We start from the raw sequence: 14,057 nt of genomic DNA, 5'->3' as shown, positions 1-14,057 counted from the left end.
TGAAAGTGGGGCTTCTACCATAGTAATTTGATGGATGAGTCTTTAGAACTTCAAGATGTAAAAAAATTGGTACCAGGTTTCTAATAGACATCTTTTTTCACTTAGCTTGCCACCATCTGTGTTAGTTTTGTCCCACATTTCACTCACAATATTATGAGCCACTTCAGCGACTGTGATTCAAATTTGCTTTTGATTCTTTTGAAGATGGCAGTCTGGCCCTTGAATGAAATGACAGTTACCACTGTGTAGGGTAAATGCTTTGTGTCTGAGGACAAATGCGACTGGTCTACTCAGAGGGGGAGAAACAGGAATATCTGTCATATAAATCTTCAGAAAAGAAATTTCAAATCCTGAAAATGGTAGGAATACTATTTTCTTATGTTAGCGTCTTCAGATTGTTGTAAGATATTTTCCATCACCATGGCAATCTTAGTGCCTTTCTTGATATATAGGCTGAGATGAAAATAAAATGTACAGGTCATTTTAAGTATAAGAGTCAGGACAACATCTTTCAAATTTCAAGTGTTGATGGAACTGCCCATTTATTTGTGCCATCCTTATATCACAAGATTGTTTCCTATGGCAACAGCACAACTGATGCCCTGCAGTGTAGATGATCTAATGTTCTGTGTTGAAAGCAGCAGAATTCTTCTCCTACATGGCTTATCTTCCCGCCACTGACCAAAGATGCAGTCAGTGACTGATGCCACCTGCAAATTGGTTTCCTGTTGCAATTTTAGCATTACTGACCTTTACAAACATTCCCCTGACACTAGGGGAAGTTCAGTGGCCACAATGAGAATGTGGCAATGCTGATTGCACTAGCTGTGCATCAAAATCATGTTTTACTACCTCAGAGAAAACAATGCACATGTCTGTATTGTACCATGTTGTTGCTTGATCTGCTCTACCACGAGTGGCACTCATTCAGCATGGTAAAAGCAGAAAGATATGTTGGGGTTTTCTGTCCAGAGTGCAGCATGGAGCAGAGTGGAGGACTGATTGCACTTTGTTGCCCCATTGAACACTCTGCCAATAGTCTCTGGGGTCTATGTTAATCTTCACTATGTGGGTGGAGTTACATAGAACATAGAATATTACAGCACAGTACAGGCCCTTCAACCCACAATGTTGTGCCGACATTTTATCCTGCTCTAAGATCTATCTAACCCTTCCCTCCCACAGAGCTCCCCATTTCTCTATCATTCATGTGTCTATCTAAGAGTGTCTTAAATGTCAGTAATGTATCTGCCCCCACAACCTCTGCAGGCAGTGCGTTCCATACACCCACCACTCTCTGTGTAAAAAAACTTACTCCTGACATCCCCCTTATACCTTTCTCCAATCACCTTAAAATTATGTACTCTCATGTTAGCCATTGTCGCCCTGGGAAAAAGCCTCTGACTGTCCACTCGATCTATGCCTCATCATCTTGTACACCTCTATCAAGTCACCTCTCAACCTCCTTCTCTCCAAAGAGAAAAGTCCTAGCTCACTCAACCTATGGAGTCTGTAGAGAATGAGTCCTTTTTTAAAAAAATCAGTATGGTTATTTACCCATGATTTCTGCTCAAGTAAAATGATTGGAGACTTTGACAAGACACCACATTAGTAATGATGCCCTTGGGATAATAATCAGCATATGTTTGTGCTTTCCAGGAGATAATAAGACAGAATTGGGAAAAGGCAATAAACTGGTGAGGATTAGGGTTTTGAATACGTATTCTCAAACTAATTATCAATGAGGATATATGATATATGTGGCAATTCCATGAAACTTCTCCCAGTGGCAAGGTTGCCCTTGTAAGATCCATGGCATAGAGGTCTACTACAGAACTTTTAAGCAAGGTTTCTTGTACCTTCCTGCAATCATTCCTCCCTGCCAGCTCTGTGGGATCACAACATATCTATGCAGTAAGATTATGGGGTCACTTCCATATTGGTATCACAGTATGAGATCACTGCTAAATCCACGCTAAATTAGTGTGGGACCATACAGTCCAATCCACATTATATTTAGTGTGGGATCACAGGATTACCTCTATATTATAATCTTGTGTATGATTGTGGAATCTCACCCACATTACAATCACAGTGTGAAATCATGGGCTCACACCCACATTACAAACATGGTTGGGATCAAGGAATTACCCCCACATTATGAATATGGTACAGGATCCCAGGATCACTTTCATATTACAGTTAGATGGTGGGATCACAGGATTGGTTCCACATTCCAAGCATAGTGACGGATCATGGGATCACCTCCAAACTGTGACTACAATGTGGGATTGTAATCCCCTTATGACAAAGGGATGGGATCACAGGATCACTTTACATTCCAATCGGCTTCCACAGCAATTTCTACATATTAGAAACTTTTTTGAACAAGCAATTCCATGACTCTCTGTGTCCTTTTCTGCCAAAATCCTTGAATCTTTGTTTATGATTTTACATCTTGTTGCTTCAAGCAAGTACTTTGTCAGTTCAATTATAAGCATTTCCAGCTGTCTGCAACAGAAGGAAGAAATTTCCTTTTTAACCTACTTTCTGTTCTCAGTGCCTCTGCCAGAGGTATTGCCACCTTGCGAGGGACTATTTCAAAGTGATGGCCCAGTTTCATAGCCAAGTATTTATGTGTGAGTCTGGACCATGAATACTAACAAGAAAACATTACTGCCAAGTTCACTTTTACCCTCAGCTGATGAATAAATATACCTCAAGCAAGAGTTGTTGAGTAATTGACCAAATTTCCTCTACCTAACCCATGGCATAGATTTTCATCTCTACTGGCTTTGATCTCACATCCTTTCTACAGCTTGATTTTGACCAAGGAGTCAATAATCGACCTTCAGCTGATGACATTAGTTACTAATTCAGGGATCCATTTAAGCAATGGGCTCATGAGAAGGCTGTAATCAGTCGCTGAATAACTCCAGCCGGGACAGAGGCAAACATCTTCAATTAAACAGTGGAGGAGAGTGCGAGGGTTGAAATAACTTGTGACCTGCTCTGAAACTCTCAAAGGATAATATGGTTGAGGATTTGAGAAAATTTTCTGTTAAACCTTTATGTGCATATTGTAGAGTCATAGAATTAGAGAGTTGTGCAGCACAGAAACAGGCCCTTCAGCCCACCAGTCCATGCTGACCACCCATTTGCCTGCATTAGGACTGTATTCATCTATGCCTTGCCTATATAAGTGCCTGTCTAAATGCCTCTTAAATGTAGAAATTGTATCTGATTCCATCGCCTCCTCTGGCAGCACATTCCAGATATCAGCCATTCTCTGTGTGGAAAACTTACCTCTCAGATCCCGTTTAAAACTCCTGCCTCTCACTTTAAAACTATGCCAAATTGTTTTTGATATCCCTACCATGAGACAATACCCCGACCATGGGAAAGTGGTACCTTAAAACTTCACCTGCCTACCACTGTGGAAACCAAAATTAATCTATAGGGCACATAATAACATCCTGCCCTGACACAAGTTTTAGGGCCACATCTTGGAGTTACATTTGTTGTTTGGCAACAAAGTCTGGACTGATCGGGGGATTCGAACCTGAAATGGTTATGACAGGTTCTGCTCCTAAAGGCAAACAAAAGAACATCGTGCTTGATTATCACTCCATTCACATTGGAAGGAAAATTCAATCTGCATTGTTGGGATTACTGCCCGGGCAATATAGATGAAAATCCACACCCAAGAATGCAGAGACCAATTGTAACACTGCTTCTGTTTTTCACCTGAGATTAACTGTAGCTGAGTTTAAACCCAGGTCTGTATGGTTTAAAGAGTCATTGAACAAGCTCCCATGGGAGCAGAGACGGACACCTTCAATTAAATAGTGGAGGAGGGTGTGGGGAGTAAGAGTAACACCTGGTCTGCTCTGAGACTCTCACAGGATGATGTAGTTGAAGATTTGCAGACATTTGTTTTTAAATCTATAGACTACAGAGAGCAGGTCTAAGTGAGTGTAACCAGAACAGGAAACCAAAATACTATGTCCAATTCTTGCTGCAAAACTTTCCAATAAATTTGTCACATAGTGGTGGCTTTCTGAATTCTTTTCTCTGCGTCGACATTTGGTTAAGTTTTGTTTTTGTGCTGCGCTAACCTCTGAAGCACTGATGTTACATTAGCACATTCTTACATAGTGATGCGAGGCATTATTGGTCCCATCACTTCGAATCAGCCAAAAGGAGGCCTGTTAATCTTTCAGCCAGCACTTCCCGAACTCAATTGCTATTTCATCCTTGCAAAAAGAAATGCTCAGTACTGGCATACTGAGGAATCCATAAGAACATTGCACACTTTGAACATTGTGCAACAGTTGCCAATCCTTTTGGCGAAACAAGATAATTCATCTTTCCTCATAAATGTATTTTATCTATAATGAGCTAATGAATAAAGTATATTTTTTGGAAGCCACTCTGCTCTTTGGTGCATTTGAATATGTGCTCCTCCCTGACATTCTGCCACCACCTCCCAAAGTGCTGCTGACTGCAACTCTGCTCCCGCAGGTCCTGTAAGTCCTCCTCTCGTGCTTCTCTTTGCTGCTGTGCTCCCATGAGTGTATTCCTTCCTCCCACAATGCTTCTTCCTGCCATCTGGCTGGTGGTCCCAAACCACCGAGAAATCCACATCTCAGCTCCCTGGTGGACCCTCACTGACATTCTGATTCCTCCCCTAGCTGGAGCTACTACTCTATTTCAGGTCCTTTCCGTACATCCACTGCTTGAGTTCCTCATCCGGCACAAAAATTACTTTGTGATTCTCACCAGAGTTGGAAGAAAATGAAAGCAAATTTAGATTTAGATTCAGTAAATAATTAGGTTAAATCAGATATTAAGATCTGTGTAACAATTCCTTAAATTACATATGATTTTGATCTTATAACATGTAGGCAGAGCTTTAAAAATATTTATATCAAAAAAGCAGCGCTAATAAGATTTGGTAGTGTAGCGGTTAGCGTAATGCTATTACAACGCCAGCAACCTGGGTTCAATTCCGGCCGCTGTCTGTAAGGAGTTTGTACGTTCTCCCCGTGTCTGCGTGGGTTTCCTCCGGGTGCTTCGGTTTCCTCCCACATTCCAAAGACGTACGGGTTAGGAAGTTGTGGGCATGCTACGTTGGCGCCGGAAGAGTGGTGACACTTGCGGGCTGCCCCCAGAACACTCTACGCAAAAAGATGCATTTCACTGTGTGTTTCGATGTAGAGGTGACTAATAAAGATACCTCATCTTATCGTATTTTTATATCATATCAAAAACTGCAGTCCTTTCAGTGAAGGCTGTGAAGAGGGAGATCCAGGATGTAGGCTTGATGATGATGAGAACCAATGATATATCTTCAGGTGAGGATGGTGTGTGAATTGGAGAGGAACATGTGGGTTGGTGTTCCCTATGCCTGCCATTCTTGTTCTTCTTGGAAGTAGAGGTTGCGGGTTTGGGAGGTGCTGCTGAAGGAGGCTGGACAAGGGGTTGCATTGCACTTCATAGAACCTTTCAGAGCCAGTGGTGGAGGGACTGAATGTTTAAGGTTGTGGGTGGAGTAACCATCAAAAGGACTGCTCTGACCTGGATGGTACAAGCATCTTGGGCATTGTAGGAGCTGCACTCATCATGGCAAATTTGTCCTGCTCTTGATTGGTGTTCTGTAGATGCAAGAAAGGCTTTGGGTTGTCAGGAAGTGAGTCACATGTGGTGCAAATGCTGCCTGCCACTTATCAGCCCATGCCTGAGTGTTGTCTATACCTTGCTCGATGTGGACATTTGCTGATAGAACAGAGCTAAATGATTGACTTGGAATATACCATATAATTGTATCACCTGAAATTGAAGCTGAATTTTTTAGTTCAAGGATGAAAGATTTGTGGATAGAGCCACTGATCATTGTGACATGAGGATGCGAAGCTCAAAGATTTGACTGGGGACTGGGCTGGCTGATCTCAGCAGTTGTGGTATTGCCACTAACTTCAGAGGTAATGGAGAAAGAAAGTCAATCAGACAGAATCCTTCTTTGTAGGAAATAGTCAAAAGGTTGGCTATTGTGTAAGATTTGAAGTCATAACTATGCAGAGCTGTGAACATCAGGAATAGAACTGTATTACACTGTCAGCTTCATTTCAGGAAAATTCCCTTTGGAAGGAGCAGTTGCTTATTTTGAAAACAAATGCTTTAAAATCCATACAATCTAGGATATTTTGGGGAAGAAATTCAACATAGTCTACATTATATTAGGGAATGAAAATGACATGGTGGGGGTGGGACAGAGGTGGAATCAGTTATGGCAGCTAATTTCCCATGCTCAGACTTGTTGGAAGTGTGCATGTTGGAAGTGTGCATGTTGGAAGCTGCCAAATTCTAGGTCTGCAACATGTCTACAAAAAGCAATTATTGGTGTCTACAAATTCTTCCTGGTTGGTAGTGGCAACTGTGAATTCAGTTCTATGGACTTCAATGGAAAGGAAATGTAAAAATGACTCTTTGTACATTGGTGAAATTGGAGTTTTACTGCCAATTGTGAGTTCCCAACTGAAGTTAGATTTTGAATAGGCAGAACCTGCAATGAATGTTCTCTGCACCCTTCACTTTACCCCACCATTTCAAGCCTAGTGTCAATATTGGGTGCAATTCCCAAAGCATTAACCAGTGAGCTCAAAGTTTTCATATTTCATATACTTTCTTATACTGACATACTGAGTCAAGACACCTGACTAATGTCTGCAGCTCACCTGTTCAGTTTAAAATAAGGCTGCATGGCAAATTTGTGGATTTACTAAAATATTTGCTTGTCTGTTTACATCTCATCACATACTTTGTGCCAGTACATAAGTATTAGGAACAAGAGTTGGTCATTTGGCACTCAAGCCTGCTCTGCCATTCAACAAGGTCAATCTTCCATCGCAACACCATTTTCCTGCCTACTCCTACATTCCTAGAATTTAGAAGAATAAGAGGTGGCCTCACTGAGACTTACAAAATACATAGGAGGCTCAACAGATTCAGGGGGATATTTCCCCTCGCTAAGGATTCCAGAACTAATGGTCATAGTCTCAAAATAAGGGGTAAGTCATTAAGGACTAAGACAAATTTCTTTACCCAGGAGGATGGTGAACTTTTGAAATTCTCTACCTCAGAGGGCTCTGGCAGAATGCAATCATTCTGAATATTTCTGAATATTAAGGTATTCTTACATTCCTTTTAGGAATATTTTAATATTCAGAAATCCATTGATCACTGTTTTGAATGCAATCAATGATGTCATGTCATCAGCAAACTTAGAATTGTTGCAATTGGTCCCTTCAACCAAATCATTGATTTAGATTGGGAATAATTGGGGCCCATGATCCATGTGGCACCACACTGTTCACAGCCTGTCAACCTTAGAAAGACTCATTTATTCCTATTCATTGTTTCCCATCTGTTAACCAACTCACCAGTAACTGGCATGAAATAAATTTCTTCCACAAATGTAACCCAATGATAAAATGCTTAATGTTTGACAACAAGTGCTTAAATGTCATTGTTGTTACAATTGATGTGATCAGGTACAAAACTATTTACTCAAGTGATCACCACAGCTTGACCCAGTTTTCACTGGGAAGCATTTTAATGGCCCATTCTCTGAAAGAGCTTGGTATCATTAACAATAACTTCTGGATTTTTGTATTTAACTTCTCATATACAATTTCCAAAATTTACTGCCAGCTTCATAGTGCAATATGAGTGAACACTAACTGTTTCACTATGTTTACAACCATGAAATCTGGGCCAATGAGCAAAGATTTCACTTTTGAGCAATTCTTTCCTTCAAACTATTGCAACATACTGATTTAATTTAAGCTTGCAGCTAATGATGGTATAGGTTCATCTTAAAATGAGGAATACATCTCGAAATTCCTAAGAGGTACTCCACTAAATAAGTTCTGCTGCACAGCCTTGCCAACTTGAACTATTTCATAAAATACAACAGAAATATTTCAAGGAAAGAGCAAAAACAAAACTTTCCTAAATTTGTTGCTCAGAGTTATGTTGTTCCTTCAAGAGTTAAAGGATTAGCTCACAGTTTCCTGTTAGTACCAGGTGCTCGAAACCTTTCCTCCCACGTTATCCCCCAGATACCATCACTGAGATTAGCTAAGCACCCACGTTCCCCATCCCCACCTTCCCCCCGCTTCCTTCCTTCTTTCCCCTCATCACACACACATTTTCCATGAACAGTGCATGCTATCATGCTGGGCCCCCTTTCATACCAAGACAATAGTGAATATAACTAATGCTTCCATATATCCTGTACCTTTCAATGCCCTTATCCTTCAAGTTATGTTCAATGGTCTCATGAGAACTTTAATAGATTTACTCACCTCTGTTCAGTTGAGAGAGACATCAGAAGAAATGCAAAAAAAAACTCATTCTAGTGGCCAGAAAAGCCATGTCTGTTGTATGTATTACTGTACCGTGGTCTCAGCATAAAGCTGCTCTCCTTTCCCGTTCATTGATTTTATTCAGAAATGTGCTGCAATCATTACTGACTAAATCCAACCTCTTTGTAGAACAAAACACACTGATTTCCCAACAAAGCCAACAGACTAGCAAATTTAAATATTTCTAATTTACAAATAATTATTAACATCAACGCTTTAAATGCTTAATAAGTTAATCAGAAACACGTGTCACTATTGACCAGCAAAGTGCTAACTAGGTTGAGTCTGTTTTGGAAATCACAACTTTAAAAGGGAATTTCTTCAAATGTGAAAGTATTTTTTCCTCTGTTGTCCTTAATCCATGCCTCAGAGTAAACCTTTTTGTTGAGAATATGAAGTTAAATTGACATTTTGACTGGTTGGCTTTTTCCTAAAAATCCACCACAACAGTCAGAAGTAACAGCACTTCACTTCATTGCAAATGTTCTTACCTCATTTCTAGAAAGAAACCCATATTTTTTTTGTTGCTTTCAAGATGAATGAATCCTTAAAAAAATTTCCCCACAAACCGGAAGCAAATTTTTCAGGCTTTGTTAGAGAATACACAGAGAGTTTATTGCCCTCGGAGATCGCCTTTCCTGCTCTTGTCTCATGTCTCCGGTTGAATACTTTGGCTTGGAGTCAGAGTGTTGTCAGCCACCCAACATTAATAATCAAAGAGAAGGGTAAATACAACCAAGTGGTGCAGTGTAAAAATAATCAAAGCTCAACTCTGTGCTTTTTGTTTACAAACAGTAGATTCCCCAGTGAAACCACTCAGCAAAAAAAACCCTCATAAATATTGTTACATTCTCTATAGAGTTCTTGCTGTGTGGGCAACCATTAAATTACTTGTTATGGTAAGTGCTAGCCAAGATATTCCAGTAGATCAGTAAGTAACTATCTTAACAAGGCAAATCATTTTCTTTTGCTTCTAGTTCTGCATTCATAATTTTGAAATCCAGGATTTATATCAAATTCAATGGAGGAGTGATCTGAAAAGTATCAATTAGTTAATGAAGTTACACAAGCAATATATAAAGCTATATGTTCTGTAGTTGTCTCATACATTACAACTCACTTTCAGGAAAGATTGATGCTGAAGTGTAAAAGTTAAATTTACCACCAAAGCAGACACACACATGTACACACACACACACACACACACACACACACACACGATGCATAGAACATAGAACACTACGGCACAGTACAGGCCCTTCGGCCCATAATGTTGTGCTGACATTTTATCCTGCTCTAAGATCTATCTAACCCTTCCCTCCCACATAGCCCCCTATTTTTCTATCATTCATGTGTCTATCTAATAGTCTCAGATGTCCCTAATGTACCTGCCCCCACAACCTCTGCCGGCAGTGTGTTCCACGCACCCGCCACTCTCTGTGTGAAAAACGTACCCCTGGCATCCCCGTCATACCTTCCTCCAATCACCTTAAAATTATGTCCCCTCATGTTAGCCATTGTCGCCCTGGGAAAAAGTCTCTGACTGTCCACTCGATCTATGCCTCTTATCATCTTGTACACCTCTATCAAGTCACCTCTCATCCTCCCTCGCTCCAAAGAGAAAAGTCCTAGCTCACTCAACCTATCCTCATAAGACAGGCTCTCCAATCCAGGCAATAATGTTCACAAGATATGAGGAAGACTATTCAATTTGTTTTAGATCATCTTTCCAGAAAATATTTATTCCTACCTGCCCATCAATTTAGGCCACAATGTTTTACAGTGAAGAGAAGTTCTTGTTCCACACGATCCTACACTATAAATCAAAATTTAACTTCTGCTATTCCCTGGGTTTCAATCCTAGCCTGGTACTATCCTTATTCTGGGGTTTTTCATGAGTAAATTCTTGCACATAGTGGAGAACCAGAACAAGACCTGCTCATCAAACAGCTGAGAAATCTGGCTCACTGTCAAATATGTCAAAAAAATAAATGTTTCTAAATATCTATCACATACAAAATTAAAATCAAACAATTACAATATTGAAATTTATTTCCAATAAAAAATGAAACTTAAAAATACTTAAAACATTTAAGAATACTTAAAAAGAACTATTTAAAACTCAACTCAATTAATTAAAAGAAATAAGTTGCTGCATACCCTGGCCCCTTGTGGCCGTTCAGGTCAATGGAGGTGCCGTGGAGGTTAGACCTGTTGCAGGTTTTGTGGATGAATGGGATTTCTCCACAAAGCCTGGCCTGTTATGTTTTCTTCCATCGTCTCAGACAGCAGTTAGTGTTAATCACAATGTGCAAAGACAAATCTACTAACTTTGGAGCTAATTTCCTTTCCATTAGTTTGAAGCTTGCTCTTCTTTCATATTATATCACAAATTATTGCTGTGAATTTCTCTTTCTATACTACTTATTATGTTGTAAAGCTTTGTAACCCATCAGTCACCCACTAACAAGACTGAACAGCCTAATACTTTCCACATCCTTCAGACTTCTGATACTGGAAACCAAGCATGATTGCTCTCCCGCAACAAAAGATTGTCGACAATTCTTCCCTGCCCACAGATGCTGCTTGACCTGTTGAGTTCCTCCAGCAGATTGTTTGTTGCTATTCTCTGCAAGAGTCTAGATTCCGGCATTCACAGTCCCTTGCATCTACATGATGCTCTTCTGTACAGCACTTACAGGGCTGGAATGTTGTGCTTGTGTTTTGATGAGGAAAGCTGTTGACTCTTGTAGTTTTGACAAATATTCCTCTTGCCGACTAATTGCTCCCATCAAATGACCGTATCAAATCAAAAACGTATTTAACAACACACAATCATTTATTATCTCATCAGCCATTTTAATTTATCTCAGTCCTCAACTTAAGAACACATTGACATTTCCCTGTAATGGTTTGACATAATTGTTATTGTTGTATTATAAGCTGTTTTTCACATTCCATTTTTCACATTGCATAAAACACTTATTCAAACAAGAAATCTCCACAGCTCATTGCAATAAGAGAATTCTATGTAATGCTAACTTAAACTGAAATCCACTGAAATCTCTCTGAGCCTATACCTGTTAGTCACGCACAGCAGGACTGCCCATCAGCAAAGCTGATGGCTTCAATTTCAGGAGAGAAATTATCATCCCACCAGGATATGGTAAATTAGAAAATTCTACTAGTGTTTGCACAGCAGGTCTACCTTGCACATGTTGTATATCTCTCAAACAATTAATGACAGAATGCAATGCTCAAGAATCATTGGAAATTCAACATAAACCAAAGCTTTAACTCTTTTACTTCTAATAGTAAGTAAATACATTGCTGCCAGTGTTAATGAAAATGTAACTGAAGTCTTTTTAGCAGCTCAGCTTTGTCACAGAGGAGAAAAGATGCAAAGGGCATTTGTGCATTCATCGCTGGGGTGTCTCACAATAAATGTGTGTGTGTGTGGGGGGGGGGCGGGGGGGCAATCATATCTTTGAAATAAATCTTGTTGGCACAGATTTGGGTTGTCAATCTGATCTTTTATAAATCACAACACTGAAAATCTTCAGCAGGCTTTAGCCAACTCTGTCACAGTATGCAGCAGGCAATTAAATTAATATTTCCCGGAGCACAGTCCTATGGCTCCAAATGAGATTCTATAATAAATCCTGGGATGCTGCATTCAGCTTGGCACATCTGGTCCAAGATATAACCTCAGTATGAATCTGGCCACTTTGGATAATGTTTTCTTTCCACTTTAAGTTCATTTTGAAAGTATAAAGTATTTTCAGACTGAGTGGAATGTGGACCCGACCCAGAGCAAATCAGGGTTTTGGTGGAAAACAAAACAAGGAGTGAGAATGGGTCTAAGATTTCTTCCTAAATATTTCACTCCCTTTTTTCACTCTCATTATTTGTTCCATTTTTCAACAAAATTCCCATTTGGCATAAGTCAGTGCGATAGTTTTCTTTAAGATTTTGTCAGATACTACAACACAATTTACAGTGGATCCAGAACATCTACATGGGATGTCTTTCATAAGTGCCAGATTATTTCACTGGCTATCTGATCACATATTTTGTATACCAAAAGCCTACTCTGTACCAAAATGTTAAACTCAGCAAATACTGGGGATTGCAGAGTGATACTCCACCGCAGTTACTCATAATTCTTTCTAGTGAACACTGGATATAAAGCTTAACTTTCCTGGAACAATTGGCTTTAAATAATTAATTTTCTATGTTGAACTTTCAAATTCTGACCAGGAAATGTAAGATCAATTTCATGCCGAGATACACCTGCGACATAAAGATGTTGTTAAGTTTATCAAAAACCATAATTACATTTTGACAAATGTTGCAGAAAATAGCATACCTTTTTTCTTATTGCAAAGTCCAAATGCTGAGCCCAGCTCACAGCGGAGAAGTGTTCTATTCCAGATAGTAAAGAACTGACATATCAATAAAAGATATCTACGGCCAACCATGTGCTGCAATAAACAAAGGAACTACGCACAGGATGGGTGACAAGTGGAGGGCTCTTCACATGACCAATAGTTCCACAGGATTTTACGTACATTCTGCACGTTATAATAGGAAAACCTGGTGCTATCAGCTGAAATCAGTCATCCTGGAAAAGGAAGTATGGAATTTGAAGCAGGAAGGGATCTCCCATCCTGCGGATGAACGATTAGGATCAATTCTGCATGCAACAGCTTCCCAAATTGGCCGAGAGTTCTCAATTTAGAAGTGGTGAGAAACAGTTACTGCCAGGCAATGTTATTAATGACATATTGTTTGAAAAACAATTATATATTGTAACTATCAACATAGAAAGTTTCATTATAAGGACCTTAACTTCCTGCAACATTCAATGTTTGAATGCTTAAAAATAGGTTTTGGGGCAAGGATTTGTCCAGTCAACTGTTTTCTATAAATGTAGGTGATGCGGACAATCAAAGCTATAATTTTTTCACTGAAAATTTATTCCTTTATTTAGATTTAATCTGTCGCTCTGCACAGTTCCCGTGGGATCTTCTTTTGGTTCCTTCTGTAAGTTCAAGAGGATTAGAAGATTTTTAGGCTAAATCTTTATCTTCATCATTAGTATGTTCATAACAGATCTACTTTCCAGGATTAACATCAATAACAAGACCAATGTCTGTGGCAACCCTGGAAACCAAATGAACTGTTGCTAAGCACAAACACCAAACTTCCATTGGAAAAAGATTTTTGAACACTTTGAATTGACATACAAGAACTACTGCTGCCAATGGTACTTCAATTGTATCTTCTATTTTGGCTCAGATTCAGAAGCAGACTGACCTCTCATCATGGACAAAACCATTAGACCAGAGTAGGGGCAATGACGTTTCGAGGGGAGGTGGGGTGGGGGCGGGGGTTCATTGCACACAGAAGTACTTCTGTGCAGAGAATGGCAGGAGAGATGTTTCTGGACTGTGGACAGGAGTAGATATTCATAAAGTAAAGTTATGTGCAGTTGGGCAGATTCCAAGGTGATTTTCTCATCTTAGAAACTTGGCCATTTTGCTGCCAGCAGCTATATGCTGAAAAGTGATCACACTGCCACCTGGCATCTGCTACGACCCTGTATCTTGTTCCTGATCACATTTC

The 14,057-nt window shown here is 39.7% G+C and overlaps 1 protein-coding gene across 1 annotated transcript in view; it reads right to left on the bottom strand.

Annotated features, from left to right (window-relative positions):
* The window catches only part of sema6a (sema domain, transmembrane domain (TM), and cytoplasmic domain, (semaphorin) 6A), a 130,747-nt gene extending 117,912 nt beyond the window's left edge, over positions 1–12,835 (bottom strand). Inside the window, exon 1 of the mRNA XM_052020010.1 lies at positions 12,799–12,835. The gene's annotated coding sequence lies outside the window, so the exon portion shown is untranslated. The remainder of the gene's footprint in view (positions 1–12,798) is intronic.
* Positions 12,836–14,057: the final 1,222 nt, after the last annotated feature.

This window comes from Pristis pectinata, chromosome 7 (assembly GCF_009764475.1).
Source record: "Pristis pectinata isolate sPriPec2 chromosome 7, sPriPec2.1.pri, whole genome shotgun sequence".
NCBI lineage: Eukaryota > Metazoa > Chordata > Chondrichthyes > Rhinopristiformes > Pristidae > Pristis > Pristis pectinata.
Note: the sequence above shows the minus strand (reverse complement) of the source record. Positions and strands in the feature narration are given on the sequence as shown.